At 43.9% G+C, this 16,041-nt stretch overlaps 1 protein-coding gene across 4 annotated transcripts in view; it reads right to left on the bottom strand.

The window, feature by feature from the left end:
* Positions 1-16,041, bottom strand: part of Mlip (muscular LMNA interacting protein) — a 314,951-nt gene that overhangs the window by 292,623 nt on the left and 6,287 nt on the right. For 3 of the 4 annotated variants that reach the window (XM_076937909.1, XM_076937905.1, XM_076937893.1), the window contains exons 2-3: positions 5,418-5,496; positions 240-435 (exon numbers count right to left, since the gene is read on the bottom strand). The gene's annotated coding sequence lies outside the window, so the exon portion shown is untranslated. Of the gene's footprint in view, positions 1-239; positions 436-5,417; positions 5,497-7,091; positions 7,237-16,041 lie in introns of all 4 variants that reach the window. The other variant, XM_076937894.1, reaches the window with a different exon arrangement.

The following is a 16,041-nucleotide window of genomic DNA, read 5'->3' on the forward strand; positions in this document are numbered from 1 at the left end:
GTGGTTTGAGAAAATTAAACAATTTGATCTTCCCAGTGGCTCAGTTACAGAAAGAGAAGAAAGTAGCTTTATTTTTTATCAAAATAGTACAAGCTTTACCAAAACACACAGGAAATCCCAGCCCTTGGGAGGCTGTATCAGGAGGCTTTTGAGTTGCAGGCCAGCCTGGGCTAAAATATAGCAAGACCCTGTCTCAAAAGTAAAACAAAACAAAAGTATATCTCTTTACATTTACTTACTCTGACCAATGTAAAGGGGTACAGACAGAAATGGCGCTAAAATGCGCTTATATACAGCAGCATCCACAAACAGCTATCCGCGTGTGACATGGGGCTAACTCATTGCTATTACATGCTTCACTGATCGGAGGGAGGCAGCCTTTGGAGCTGAATCATTGGCACAGTCAGATGAGCCTGGATTTGAGGGATCGCTTTCCTGCAAGGCAAGAACAAACTCATCAGGCTATATTTATTTCATCACTCTCAGTGTTGAGCTGATTTAAAAAAAAAAAAATCTATACGATCTTAACTCCACTACCTGTCACAGAATTCCAACCCTCAAAGCTCTGGAGATGTTGGCTCCCTTTTGACTCAGTGAAGAAGCACAGAAGGATGGAATCCAGGGGCATTGGCTTGCTTTGTGATGACGCCCTACCTAGGATGTCTGTAAATGTTGTTCCTCCTCTAGCTCCTGCAAAGAGCCAGAGGGAAGAGGAATCGTTCTGTACTGTGACTGGCAAGAACAGCCAGTCGCTGTCTTGACTAACACAGTGATTCACGTAGGGGGTTGGACAGGGAATCGTTACCCGTCATCAGCTTATTCACCTGACCTGTTATTCCTTATGCTGGTCTGTGGTTGAGAGAAAGAGAGCTTCAACAGCCTTGCTGAGAGAGGCATCTGCTTTCCTGACTTGCTAAGGTCTGCCCTGAGCTTTGATACACATTCAAAGCATCTCTCCTATAAAATTAACAAATCAAGCAATCTATCCAAGAAAAGTGGGCACTGAGGAAAGACAAGGACCAAAACAGACGAGCCGTGGGTGTAAGGATACTTCGTGCCATTTGGTCGCAGCTCATGGACGTTGAAATGCAGCTGCCAGCAATCTTTGAGAAGACTCCGAGGAAGAGTACCTTTAGAGAGCCTGTGGTCCTAACTTCACTTCTGTTCTGTGAGTATGCCATGGGAACAAAACTGAGCAAGGACAAGTATGCTTTATGTTCTCAAGAGAGCCATAGACTCCTAGGAGCCAAGCATGTATTGGATTTACTAAGACTTCCCCACCACCACCTGGTTCTGCCTAACATATAGCCCAACATATCTCTTCTCTCCCTCTCTCTCCCTGTCCCTGTCCCTGTCCCTGTCCCTGTCCCTGTCCCTCTCCCTCTCCCTGTCCCTCTCCCTCTCCCTGTCCCTCTCCCTGCCCCCTCCCTCTCCCTCTTCCTCTCCCTCCCCCTCTCCCTCTCCCTCTCCCTTTTCCTCTCCCCCTCTCCCTCTCCCTCTCCCTTTTCCTCTCCCCCTCCCCCTCCCCCTCCCCCTTCCCCTCCCCCTCTCCCTCTCCCTCTCCCTTTTCCTCTCCCCCTCCCCCTCCCCCTCCCCCTTCCCCTCCCCCTCTCCCTCTCCCTCTCTTACTCCCCCCCACACCATACATAGGAAATAGAGCCCTGGATCAAAGCATCTCATTCCAACCATAACTTGCCCAGTAGCTATCAAACAGTAACCTGTGTTTGTTTTCCCTGCCCTTGTCTGTTACAAAGTATCTGTTGTAGAAAGACCACCGTGCTTAGGTATTTAGAGGATGCTCTTTACAACAGAGGCTGTTACTGGACACAAACCAGAGCCACAGTGCAGGCTAGGGTCTTTCCGCCTCTTCATTAGTTCTGGTGGAAGCTATGGAGAGCACGTCTCTCCCAGCTCTAGATCTGCCTGTCTACCAGAAACCATCTAGAGAGGTGTGAAGTCAACGGAAGAGAAGAGGCTATGAGCAAGAAGCCTGTGCCCGTGGCTCAGAAGAAATGCTGGGTTTCCTTGGGTCACATGCACATGGAGGAGAGAAGCATGGCCCCAGCTTCTAGTTGGTTTGCTACCCAAGATGACTGATATGAGCAAGAGAACCAGCAAGCCTCTGAGGATGGGAGCCTCAGATGTCTTAGTAGAGCAAGAGTAGGAGCCAGATTTCCTGTGGAGGGTTAGGGGATGAGAGAGGCCCTGGAAGGCTTCCAGAGTCACTCAGACAGTCTGTTTCTGACTGCTACACATAAAAACTTCTATACCCAGTCAAGGCTCTGAAAATCAGCAGGAGCCCTTGGAGAGATATACTGAGCACTAGTTAGGGAGTGCACAGGCTTTTTGCTGCCTCTCTCTACTAAAACAGAATGCCTAAGAGCCTTGGGCTAGAGAAGTTGGGACACAACTGCAAGAGAGGGCACAGAGCCCACTACAGAGCTGGGCGCCAGCCGGGTGATGAGAAGGGGAGCTTCGTTTATTTTTAATGTTTTTATTTATTCCTTACAAATTTCATACAATATATTTTTATCATAGTCTTTCCCCTCATCCCATATCCAATATTTCATGTTCTTATTCTCCCTTTAAAACAAAACAAAACAAAGCATGGAGTCTGATTTGTATTGACCAATTACTCCCGACCATGGAGCCTGCCCTGGCATGTGACTGACATACCCAATATTACCTCATTGAAAAAGAACTGATTTTTTTCCCCTTTCTGGTAGCTTCTTGACTAGGGGTGGAACTTCAGAAGAGAACTTTACATTGTACTTTCTATTATAATTTAAGTTGTGCTGAGATGACATCCTTTTACTTCTCTCCAGCTGTCTGAAATGTTAGTGTAGCAACCCAGAGGCTACCTAAAAGGTAGCATGAGACTTCACGGAACCTAATAGAAGTCAATGTTGACTGAAGAGCCGCATTGTTCTGTGTCCAGGTGAGATAAGACTGAAGCCCAACATGGTTATAGAGGGTCACAACCATTACAGAAAGTATTAGTTCCCAAACCAAGTTTCCTTATTCATACTACACTGTACATGGCTAACCAAATGATTTAACATATTGTACAAATGTGATTACCAAGAGTTGTCCTTCTCTAGATGATAATTGTGGGGTCTTTATGTACTGAAGAACCCTCCCTCTGAGGTCCAATGACCACTCTAAACCATGTATGTATGGGTGTGTGTAGGTAGGTGTGTGTGTGTGTGTGTGTGTGTGTGTGTGTGTGTGTATGAAAGAGAAAGAGACAGACTGAGAGACAGAGAGAGACTTATAAATAAATAGGTAGATACACATATATTTGGCTTGCAAGCTGAAATGACAGCAGTTATATTGTGAAATTTTAAGCATCACTAAGCCGACAATTTGCCTTTTTCTTAATCCTAGAACACAGTGCCATCTGTTGGTATCTTGAGATAATACATTAAAGCATTCTTTGTAAGTAAAATAGGCTTGTTATTTAAGTAATATGATAACATTCTAGGAAGGCTTCACAAAACTTGACCTCCATCAAGACAAACTATGAAGATAACCTTTCTGTGCCTCCTGGGTGTCTCTGCCCTCTCTTTCCCCCTTCCCTCTGTATTGCAGGCAGATTCCTCTGTAAATCCCAAATCTTCTATGCTTGTCCAAACTTCTGTCTTCCTGACCAGCCTTTCTTCCCGGTTGTATTCTTCCTCAAAAACCTATCCCTTGTCCCAATTCTTTGATCCTTGGTAGGACCACCCACTTGCCAGCAGCACGAAGTCTACAGGCACCACCCCCAAAGCCCTGGCCCCAGCATGCAACACTCTCTCTGTGTAGCATCCCCATGTCTGTCTACATCCTAATAGCTGTCCAACAGAAAGACAACGTGAGCCATACATTCAACTCACATGTGAACCTTTAAATTCTTTGGTAGCCATTCAAAAAGTAAAAAGAATCAAGTAAACTATCTTTCTATGTGTAATCCAGCATATCTAAAATACCCTCATCCCAAAGCAATTAAATCAAAATATTAAAAAGTTCAATCTTTGTACCTTTACATTGCTTTCAAAATCAAAGATGTATGCATATCACAATTGGTGTCCCATTACCAACCAGAGCACAGTGACTACATGTGGCCAGAGGTTCCTGTACTGCACAGAGCCACTCTGGAGACAGGGTCTGACATCTCTTCACACTAATGAAGGTTAAATACATGCTTTTAAGAATCTCTTCAAATTGTCAGTGCTGTTAGATTTTCTCTGGGAAGATCTGTCATCTCTGTAAATAAGCACAAACTAGTTTCTCTCAGAAGAGAAGGTGTGAACTATAGTAAATGGTAGCTGGTACCCTAGCCACTGGCTGTGGGCGCTCAGCCTGTCTCTTTGTTGATCTCTTCCATGAGCTCCTGTGGGTTTTCTAACATCCCTAGGCAGAGTTAGGCCAGGTGTTGTTTGCCCTTTTACACAATTCAAAATGTTTTATAGAACCCGTCAACAGTTAAAACTTAAGTAACTGGCGAACTCTAAATTAGACAGAAGTTCTGACTCTTGGAATAAGTTCCTACTGACTGATACTGTTCTGCCCCTGAATGTTGAGAAACATTTTCCAAATCACTCAGTTGTTAGTACATCACTGTTTGATATTTGTGGTTAGCCTTTTGTTTGGTTTTGATCTTCTTTAAGTAGCTGGTGTATGGACACAAGGAAGAAAACTTCATCAGGATTCAGAGTATTGAATGGTATCAACACCACATGTGTGATGCTGGCTACATGCAAACACATCTAGGCACAGTGGTCAGGGCCAACAAGTGCTGACGTGCATGCGGCCTGGGTACCATATGACCTGGCAAAGTGCCAGGTAAAGGTACAGCCCTGATCCTTCCATCTGTGAACAAGAGGATGTTGTTGAAGCTACTGAGACAACTGAAAGAGAAAAATGTGTCTGAAGGGCATGGACCCTAACCCGAGCTGACCCTCACAGCTAGAAGGCAAGCGGCAGGAGCCTGCTTTCTCTCAATCCCCTCCCCATTTCTTACCTAATGGGATAGTAGACTTCATGTTTGACTTGCAATGAATGTCTAATTTGTTTTCTTTAAAACTCTGTGTGTGTGTGTGTGTGTGTGTGTGCCCATCCAAAAACATTAGAGAGTCAAATTTTATTCAAGTTAGTATTGCTTTTCACTTTAAGCACTCAGAACATTCTAGAAAAGGTGATTAAACACTCTGATAGCGTATAGCTTGAGACTCGTGTCCACTTTTTTTAAAAAGTGAGTGGCTTTTAAGACAGACAGTTTTACCTCATTCACACATAATTTAGGCAATCTTACAAGCTCCTGGAAAGGTCTCATTCCAGAGAGAATGGTAAATCAAAGCTGCAGCTCATGATCCAGCCTCCGGTAACCCTGAGATGCCAATCAGTGTTAAACACTAGACCTCCCTCACCAGTCATACCTCTGGTGGCCCACCTCTTCCAGGAAGGCCTGGCATTTCTTTTTTTCCATGGAGCAGCTTGAGGTCTCGTTGAGGGACCCTTAAAAAAGACAAAAACATCTTGTCAGAACTTTCCACCCACATTTCACATGTAACGTCAAAGGGAAGAACATAAAACCATCCAGCTGAGACACTGGACCCAAGAATGGTTCACTGTGTATTTGCTGACTCGTGGACTTCACCGGTGTTTGATTTCTACCTGTGACAAGAATCAGCAAGGACTATGTGGGATTATTGCATCGGTGTTACTTTTTAGATGTCCACACAGCATAACTTGGAAAATGAGTAGATGCCATCAGACCCTGTGGTAAAAGTCAGGGGGTAAAATGGCTTCTCGGAATATTTGCTCTTAAGAGCCCAGAACTTGAGACTGCTTTCACAACTAATGAAAATTAATTGTATCATCTCAAAAGAACTAAGCAGTTTCCACAGTTCACTCAACCCACGCAGCATGCAGAGCTTAAGCACACAGCCTTCTTTTAGTCCTTCTGGAGAATGGGTATACTATAAAGCTGTGGCCTCAAGGGGCAGGCAGACACTTCACTTGAGAAGGTAACACACTAAATATACGTCACAACCACTGAGTGGAAAGGAGCAATCCAAGAGTTCAGAGGCTCTAAGACAGAGTGAGTTCAGAGGACTGACTCTGAACAGTTAGCCTGAGCCTGGAAGCCATCCTGTGGCTTTACATACCTGTCCTGGGCCTGGTCTCCTCACCTACATGGAGCCAAGACTGTACTCACTTCATCTATGTGATGGTCACTAAGGACAGCTCTGATCGGCACTATTTTCCTACAGTTAAGTACCACACACATGGGATAGGAGTTGTTTTAGCCTCACATGAATGAAAGAAAAGCTAAGGGTTGGCTGATTAAAAGAGATTCTTGGGTCTGTGGAGATGGATCTATCAGTAAAGTGTCTGCTGTGCAAGGCTGAGGGCCTGACTTCAGATCCTCAGCGCACACACAGAAGCCAGACACAGATGCAGCCGCTGCTGCTTGTGGTAGGGGGAAGGACGGGGAATTGGAGAAAGGTGGACTCCTGAAGCTCATCTGCCAGTCAGCCTACCTGACTGATGAGTTCCAGGCTTGGTGAGAGACCCTGCCTCAAAAACTAAAGTGAGAGCAATTGGAGAAGATACCTTACACTGACCTCTGACCTCCACACACACAGGTACACACACTCCTATCTCACCACACACATACATAGAAAGGTTTCCTGGAAAGAACAGTTTTATTGTCTGAAGTAAGACTAGAAAGAATGAGGAGAACCTCAGTCAACCTAAGAAGAACCATAAGAAGGAGGAATAAACCAGGAGCATTCAGAAGACGAGGAGAGGTGTTGCTTGTCCTTTTAAAATAAGAGATGATACTTCAAGGGTGGCCAGCCATTACAGAGGACCTGAGCAGCAGCTGGAGTGTGGAGAGCTAAGTACCAGACGGCCAGGTTTTAAACCCTGGGCAAGGGTAGGCTTTGAGGGCACTTGGGCGGGAGATGACTGGTTGTGAATGACATGTTCACAGGGCTGATTCTACAGCACTTGGAGGTACGGCCTGAGGAAAGAGACTGTAGAAAAGAAGAGGCCAGACACAAAGAGATAATGATGAGAGCAGAGAGAATCCCAGAGGCACTCACAGAGGGGCTTTGGGGGCTGATTTGAGATGAGAGACGGAGTTGGGAGGCAGCAACGTTGACAAGAGCAGTGACGAATCCAGAGACATAAATCACCAACAGCCGTCAGGAGACCTGGAGCGACCGAAATTCTATTCTGGAAAAAAGACTGTGAGGGAACAGAACAGCATCCAAAGTCAAACCTCGAAAGAACAGATGGAGATAGGAAACTCCTGCAGAGAAGAGATTTAAGCTTAGGTTAGGGATCCTCCGGTCATGGAAGCAAAGACAATGAACACAGACACAAGGCAGGTCAACACACATAAGAAAGACACAATGAAATAGACATGTGTCACGAGCAAGGCCTTCTCAGGGGAGTCTGATGCCTCGCCTGAGCAGGAGGCATGGAGAAGTGCTCGTGGGACAGAGGGGGACATCTGATGCTATGTTTTGGTCTACATCAATGAAGAAAATGTATAAACAGATAGGCCCTGAGCTAGAAGTCCGAGAGAAAGCTTTGCACAAGCTGGGTCTATCATCATACAAGAATCTCTTCCAAGTAGAAGAGTCTGTGTGATTCCAGCAAAATCTATTGTATTGTTATGGGTCATTTTTGTTGGCTATAACAATGACTTTTCTTCTGTGGCTGTGATAAAATACCATGACCAAAGCAACTTATAGAAAGAAGGCTTGATTTTGGCTTACCGACCCAGAAGCTAGGAGTCCATTATCATCACAGCAAAGACGTGTGACAGGAGGCAGGCACGGTGACTGGAGCAGCAAGCTGAGGGCTCATATCAAAACCACAAAGAGGAAGCAGAGAGAATGCATGGAGAATGACACAAGGGCTTGAAACCTCAGAGCCTGTCTCCTGTGACATACTTCCTCAAACAAGGCCACACATCCTCAACCTCATCTGGTGGTTTGACTGGGAATGCCTTCCCTCCCCCCCCCCCCCCCATTATCTCACGTGTTTGAATGCTTGTCCCATAGGGAGTGGTACTATTAGGAGGTCTGGCCTTGCTGAAGGAAGCATGTCACTGTGAGGTCGGGCTTTAAGGTCTTGTATGTTTAAGCTATGCCCAGTGTAAGACACAGTCTCCTGCTGCTGCATGCAGACCAAGATGTAGAACCCTCAGCTATCTCTCAAGCAACATGTCTGCCTGCAGGTCACCATGTTTCCTGCCATGACAATTATGGACTAAACCTCTAAAAATGTAAGCCAGTCCCATCTAAATGTTGTCCTTTGTAAGAGTTGTCATGGTCATGGTGACTCTTCACAGCAATAAAACCCTAATTAAGACACCTCCAAAACAGCACCACTAACTAGGAATTGACTGATCAAATGCCCTAGACTATGGGGTATACTTGACTCAAATCACCACAATCCCTAATAAAGATTTTGTGGGTTTTTTTTTTTTTTTTAATGAGAGAAGGTATTTTAGAAATGTATAAGAATGTAAGAAATCTGACTGACTACAGGGATGAAATTTTACTTTAACTTCCAAAGCCTATTAAATGTAGATATTAAAGAAAGTTTGTACAATATTTATGATACATTCTACTAAAAGAAAGTAGCACTAATACTTAGATGATCTACACAACATGATCATTAGGTCTAAATATCTACATTCTTAAGAAAATAAAACAAGATACCTTTTTTTTTTTCTTTTGAGACAAGGTCTCACTGTAGAACTCACTGGGTAAGCCAGGCTGGCCTTGAACTTACAGAGATCCTCCTGCATCTGCCTCTTAAGTGCTAGATTAAAGTCATACACCACCAAGCCTGGCCTTTTCATTTTTAGTTTTAGCGCTGTCTTATGGCCTAGGGCAACTGATCATTTCTTTAAAAAACAAAAGCAGCCACACATAAGTCCTAATTTTGTTACTTGTTGCTATGATAAATGCGATCACCAAGAGCAGCTTGGAGAGAAAGGGTTTAGTTTATTTTACGCTTCTGGGTATCAATCCATTGCTGGGAGAAGTCAAGGCAAAAACTCATACATTAATCTGAAAACAGGAACTGGTGCAGAGACCTTGTGGGAATGATTCTTTACTGGCTTGCTCAGCTCTTTTATAAACTGGAACCATCTATCCAGGCATGGCACCACCTACAGTGGGCTGGGCCATCCTGCATTCATCATTAATCAGGAAAGTGCCTCTCGGATGCATCTGATCTGATGGAGTCAATCCCTCACCTGATGTTCCCTCTTCCTGGCTAGCTCTAGTTTGTGTGTCAGGTGAACGAAAACTAAGCAGCAAAAGTCCTGAAAATATCCAGACACTTCATTTCTTCAGTAACCAATAAAATGCACTGGAGGATGTGCTGAGAAAAAAAAAAAGTAAGAAGGATGCATGCATCCTGCACATTGATGGTCCAGTTTTTCTCTGTGGCATCTTCTTTGTTCTCCACTCTATCACTGGCATGACTTAGCTGCACACATATGACTTCTCTATAGACCTGTGACAAAGAATGGGACAGGACAACACAAAACACAGAAGGCTGGGTTCTTTGAGCCTCCCTGACCTCTGGAAATTTACCAGCTATCTCCTTCCTCTTCTTCACGCCTCTGCCATACTGCTAAGCTCCTCTCCTCTCTGCAGAGATCTTGCCCTGTGCCTGTTCTTCCCGGGGTCAGTGACCCACCTCCATCCTTCCCAGCAGCCAGTGGAAGGTCAGAGGCCCCAGACCTTTGTTGTATCTGTTATACAACATAAGCTGGCTCTCCAAATCCTTCTTGGCAGACCATAATTTGTATGTTGTGTGTGCAAGGGCATGGTGTTAAGAGCAGGGTTGTAAAGTCCACCAAACCCTGATTTAGTAATTTGGAGATAGGACTGGAGAATTTGCACTTATAACTAATTCTGAAGACTGGTAGAGACCTATCATACTCATAGTACTTCTGTTTGGAATCCTTAACATATCTTTGTAAATCAACCTACAACCTGCAAGGATGTGGACTGTAAGAGGAAGCCTGGTAAGGTCAAGCTAAGGCTAGAAGCTCTGGAGACCCCGAAGGGACAGTAGGAGCTTTGCCTAGTCCTGGCAGCATGCCCCTGTCACATAGCCACAGTCACCCTTAGAGAGATTTATGGCCATCAGTCACGCAGGGGCAGTGCCCCAAGCCCTTCTACATGTGAATGGGGCATCCCTAATATCTCAGGTCAAGCCAATAGGAAGCATCTGCTGTCAGATCCCAACCCACCCCAAAACTGTATAGAAGATCCTATCCAGAAGGAATAAAGGTGTGAGAATCACTCTGTTGTCTGAGAGCGTCTGTCACAAGAGCTGTGACACCACTCTCCCAAAATTTTCACCACCAGAAACGTGCATGCACTTCCCTCACTGGCTAGCCAGTCTTCTGCTGGCTCAGATTGGCTTGGCTCAGCACAGCCAGTGAGGCATCTAGAAGCAACAACAGCAGGAGCAGCAGCAGCAGCAGCGGCAGCGGGCACGGTGGAGGTGGTGGCAGAGGCACTTCCCCCTCCTGGCTTAGACCCTTTCCCCTTCGATTGAACCCTCCCACCTGGCAGGCCAGATATCTCTGTGGATAGCCTCTGGTACTCAGGCCTACACTAACCATGCTTTGCCTCACTTCCTATTGTCACACAAAGGGAGAACAGAAGCTTCCTGTGTGTGTGTGTGTGTGTGTGTGTGTGTGTGTGTGTGTGTGTGTGTGTGTTTAGTGGTAAAGCACTTGCCTAACAATGCACATGCAAGTCTCTGGGTTCAATTCTCAGCACCACCACAATAAACTAATAGTTTTCTTTATCTCAGACTTAGGTAACATAATTGCTTCTAGAAGCCCTTTCTGCAAGTGGAAGCCCTTATTAAAGCGTCTGTTTTGCCCCTTGTTTACAGCATTCCTTTGGTGTGAATGGTGGTTTTGTTGATGTTTGTGTAGATATTGTTTGTTTTAAGATAGTATCTTCTATGTAGCCCAAGATGGCCACAAATTCATAATCCCCCTGCCTCAGCCACCTGACTATTTTTATGGTTATCTGCTAACAGCCATTAAGCAAGAAAACATAGGTGCTCTCTGCTTTGGAACCAGAAATAGATGTAATCCATACAATCCTCCTTACTATTTCATAAGTCTCTCCTGCCATCTCCAAGACTCTTCAAATAATATACTTCTACACAGACTCAAATGGACCAAATTTTGATTCTCGAAGGGCCCACCTCCTTTAGCATCACAAGTATAAATGGCTTTCCTTCCTTCTTTGTATTGAAAAGAATCAAGACTATCTTAGGCAACTATCTAGGTAAAATTAAGAGAAATTTTCATTATGGAATCTGAAGACCTCACAGAGTACAATGGAAGTTCATACCAACATTGCCAGACTTATAGAAATCCCCTAAAGATACTGAAAGTGTATATGCCTTCTGACTAAGCCCCCTGTTGGACAGGCTTACTCAGAAACACAGGGATTCCAATCCACTTTCAACATCCCATTTTAAGCAATGAGTAGATAGACCACTAGAGATCTGAGAACTGTGATTCACTGTAGAGCAAATCACAGGGAAAGGGGAATTTGTAGAGGACAAACTCATCCTATAATGTTATGACTATCCCCCAAAGAATGCTGGGGAGGTGGCCCAATGGAAGAGCACTTGCCTGGTATATAAGAGATTCTGGGTTCAATCCCTAGTACAGGAAAACTAATAGATTAACTCTTTGTAAAATTTTATTGAAGAGATAAGATATTGTATCCATAAAGGACAGGCTAAACTGTTTTTTAAATAAGCAGAAGACAAAAAAGTGAAATAAAAAGTATAGTACCAGAAATAATTACTTGGTAGAAGGAAGAAGAAATAGTTCAGAGGATGAAACAAAAAAAACAAAAACATAGTGCTGGCTAGTTTTTATGTAACCTAGACAGAAGCTATAGTCATTCAGAAAACTGAAACCTCAATTGAGAAAATGCCACCACTAGACTGGTTGGACTGTGATCAAGCCTGTAGTTTGCTCTTTTGATTGACAATTGGTGTGAGAAGATCTAGCTTAGAATGGCCTATGCTGCCCCTTGGGTATAAGAAACCAGATTGAGCAAGCCATGGAAGACAAGGCAGGAAGCAGCTTTCACCCATCGCACCAGCTCCTGCCTCCAGGTTCCTGCCTTGAGTTCCTACCCTGGCTTCCCTGGATGTGGACTACAAGCTGTAAGATGGGATAAACTCTTTCTTCCCCAAGCTGCTTTTGGTCATGGTGTCTTATAACAGCAACAGAAATTTTAAGTTAAAAAAAATATAGAAAATATTAAATTAGAAAAATCCAGCAAGTCACTCCCGGCCTGGAACACTGGTTCCTTCCAGTCTGGGCCAGAGCACTGAGCAGATCTTGGGTGGCAGCTCTGTCCCAACCTCCAAGAATCCAGAGGAAGCAGGGATCCCAGGCGCTCGAACTCAGGCAGTATCTTAGGTAAGCAGACAGCAGGGCCCGCCCTAAACAGGGAGTAACTGGGAACCAAAAGGACCCAGGAAGTCACTCCCGGCCCGGAACACTGGTTCCTTTCCAGTCTGGGCCAGAGCACTGAGCAGATCTTGGGTGGCAGCTCTGTCCCCAACCTCCAAGAACCCAGAGGAAGTAGGGATCCCAGGCGCTCTAACTTGGACAGTGTCTTAGAAACTAGTTCCCGGATCTGAGGCCTGGATCAGACCTCTGCCAGGTCTGCTGTTGTGTGGACCCCGGATTCCACCTGAGACATACTGGAAGGTCCACTCAATCCAGAGCCACAGAGGAACAAATGAACTCAGAGCTTCAGACAACATATCCTGAGATATTCTAGAGGAGACACTGCACCCAGAACAGCAGACACCTAGCTGGACTACTACCTTGGAGGCACCAGATCCTGAGGCATCCTAGAGGTACCACTATAATCAGTACAGCTGGAAAAGATCACAGAGACATCTGGACCCTAGGAGATCAGACACAAGCTAGATAACTAGAAAAACAGGCTTCAGTCAGAGACAGCAAGTACAGGCAGCACTAGAGTTAACCAGATGGCAAAAGGCAAGAGCAAGAACATAAGCAACAGAAACCAAAGTTACATGGCATCATCAGAACACAGCTCCCCCATCAGAGCAAACCCTGAACATCCCATCACACCAGAAAAGCAGGAATCAGAATTAAAATCACTTCTCATGATGATGATAGAGGGCTTTAAGAAAGACATAAATAACGCTCTCAAAGAACTTAAGGAGAGCACTGGTAGACAGATAGAAACCCTTAAAGAGGAAACACAAAATTCCCTTAAGGAATTGCAAGAAAATGCAACCAAACGGGAAAAGGAATTAAACAGAACCATGCAGGACCTAAAAATGGAAGTAGAAACAATAAAGAAATCACAAAGGGACAATACCCTGGAGATAGAAAACCTAAAAAAAAGATCAGGAGTCATAGACACAAGTATCACCAACAGAATACAAGAGATGGAAGAGAGAATCTCATGTGCAGAAGATACCATGGAAAACATTGACACAACTGTCAAAGAAAATGCAAAATACAAAAAGCTACAACCCAAAATATACAAGAAATCCAAGACACAATGAGAAGGCCAAACCTAAGGATAATAGGTATAGATGAGGGGGAAGACTCCCAACTAAAAGGACCAGTAAATATCCTCAACAAAATTATAGAGGAAAACCTCCCTAACCTAAAGAAAGAGATGTCCATAAATATACAAGAAGCTTACAGAACTCCAAATAGTTTAGACCAGAAAAGAAATACTTCCCGCCATATAATAGTCAAAACATCAAATGTACAAAACAAAGAAAAAATACTAAAAGCAGTAAGGGAAAAAGGCAAAGTAACGTATAAAGGCAGACCTATAAGAATTACAACAGACTTCTCACCAGAGACCATAAAAGCCAGAAGATCCTGGACCGATATCATACAGACCCTAAAAGAACACAAATGCCAGCCCAGACTACTATACCCAGCAAAACTGTCAATCATTATTGATGGAGAAACCAAAATATTCCATGACAAATCCAAATTTACACAGTATCTCAACACAAATCCAGCACTTCAAAGAATAATTGGTGGAAAACTCCAACACAAGGAGGGAAACTATAACCTAGAAAAAGCAAGAAAGTAATCTTCCAAAAACCCCAAAAGAAGATAGTTACACAAACATATCTCCACGGATGTTAGCCCAAAAGCTTGGATTGGTGAAGACTCAACCCACAGACCACATGAAGCTCATGAAGAAGGAAGACCAAGAGGGGATGCCTCAGTTCTACTTAGAACGAGAAACAAAAATGCTCAAGGGAGCAAATAGGGAAACAAAACATGGAACAGAAACTGAAGGAGGGGCCATCAGGAGACCATTCCACCTGGGTATTCACCCCATGTACAGTCACCTAATCTAAACACTGTTGTGGATGGCTGGAAGTGCATAATGTGAGGAACATGATATAGCTGTCTCCTTAGAGGTCAGCCAAAGACTAACACACTCAGAGGACAATGTTCACAATTAACCACTGATATGATCAGGGGTTTCCCAATGGAGAACTTAGTGAGAGGACTGAAGGAGCAGAAAGGGTTATTGACCCCAGGTGGAAAGCAACAATACCAAACAACCAGAGCCCCCCAGGGTCTAAACCACCAGCCTGGGAACACATAGGGAGGGACCCAAGACTCCAGAGATATATGTATGGGAGGATGGCCTTGTTGGACATAGGTGGGAGAGGAGTTTCTTGGTCCCATAAAAAAAAAAAAATAAATAAAAAATAAAAAAATAAAAAAATAAATTAAAAAAAAATGAACACACAGTGGGGGGGGAATGATATGAGGGTGGGGAGAGGATAGTGGGGGGGGTAGGTGCGGTCACTGCCTCATAGAAGCATGAGGAGGGGGATGGGTTAGGAGGTTTCTGGGCGGTGGGAGGAAGTAGGCTAAGAGGATAAAATCTGAAATGTAAATACTACAACCAATTTTAACAAGCGGGGGGAAAAAAAAGTCTTCAGAACCAACATCTTTAAAAAAAAATGTCAGCCCCCTGGGGGTGGGAAATTTTTTTTTTTTCTTGATACTAAAACTTGTTCTGAGAATTGTATATTGCAGAATACACAGCCTTGGTGTATCTACTCATCAAGCATACTGAGCAGACCTGCCCAAACCTCTGATGTCCTGGAATTCCATCTGGATACAGTGAAGACACAGCATTAGAGGCTTATCAACTTACTCTTCCCCCCAACCCCTCTTCTAAAATCTCAACGCCCTTAATCAGCATGAAGAAGTTAAAGAAGAGTCAGCGCCCCTATTCCCTGAGCTTGGGGACTAATGTGGTTAATAATGGTCTGTCTTTCTAGGAACAAGTAGTGGTTTTGTTGGAACAGGGGGGATTAGCTAGGACTTATTGTATAGCCATAACCTATTGGTAGAAATCTGTATAATTATTATCAAGATGAAGTTATAATTTCTTAAATGGTACAAAATTTACTTTGATCTCAAATTTAAGGTTTTCATTGGTACGAGCCTCTTATTAATATAAAAATGAGATGAATATTGATACGCTCATGGGCATTGTGCCTGTATAACACATTTAGGAATACAATGCCTAGACCCAACCCTTTTTTAACCTTTTTAACTGATTTGGGACGCTTAACCTATGAGTTAAGGGACTATAGAAAATTCATATTTTTGAGTTTATTGTTAGGGTGTTTCCCATATTTTATTTAGAAATAGCTGAGAGGAGTGAACAGACAACAGTCCAGGTTACCTTACATGGATAGTTGGTTTTTAAAACATCAGAAGTCCATAGAACTGACGCTACAAATATTTATATATTAATGTTCATATTGATTAGAGACCTGTCTGCTCCTGACAGCTTCCTGTCGTGGATTCTAAGAAGAAATTGAGCATCCTTGGAGTTACTCCAGTTGTGTGGTAACAGCCACTAGGCAAGAAATGCCTCTCTCCATCTACAGACAAATTACTGTCCAGAAAAGGACACACATGCAGAATAG

This window comes from Arvicanthis niloticus, chromosome 7 (genome assembly GCF_011762505.2).
Source record: "Arvicanthis niloticus isolate mArvNil1 chromosome 7, mArvNil1.pat.X, whole genome shotgun sequence".
Classification (NCBI taxonomy): Eukaryota; Metazoa; Chordata; class Mammalia; order Rodentia; family Muridae; genus Arvicanthis; species Arvicanthis niloticus.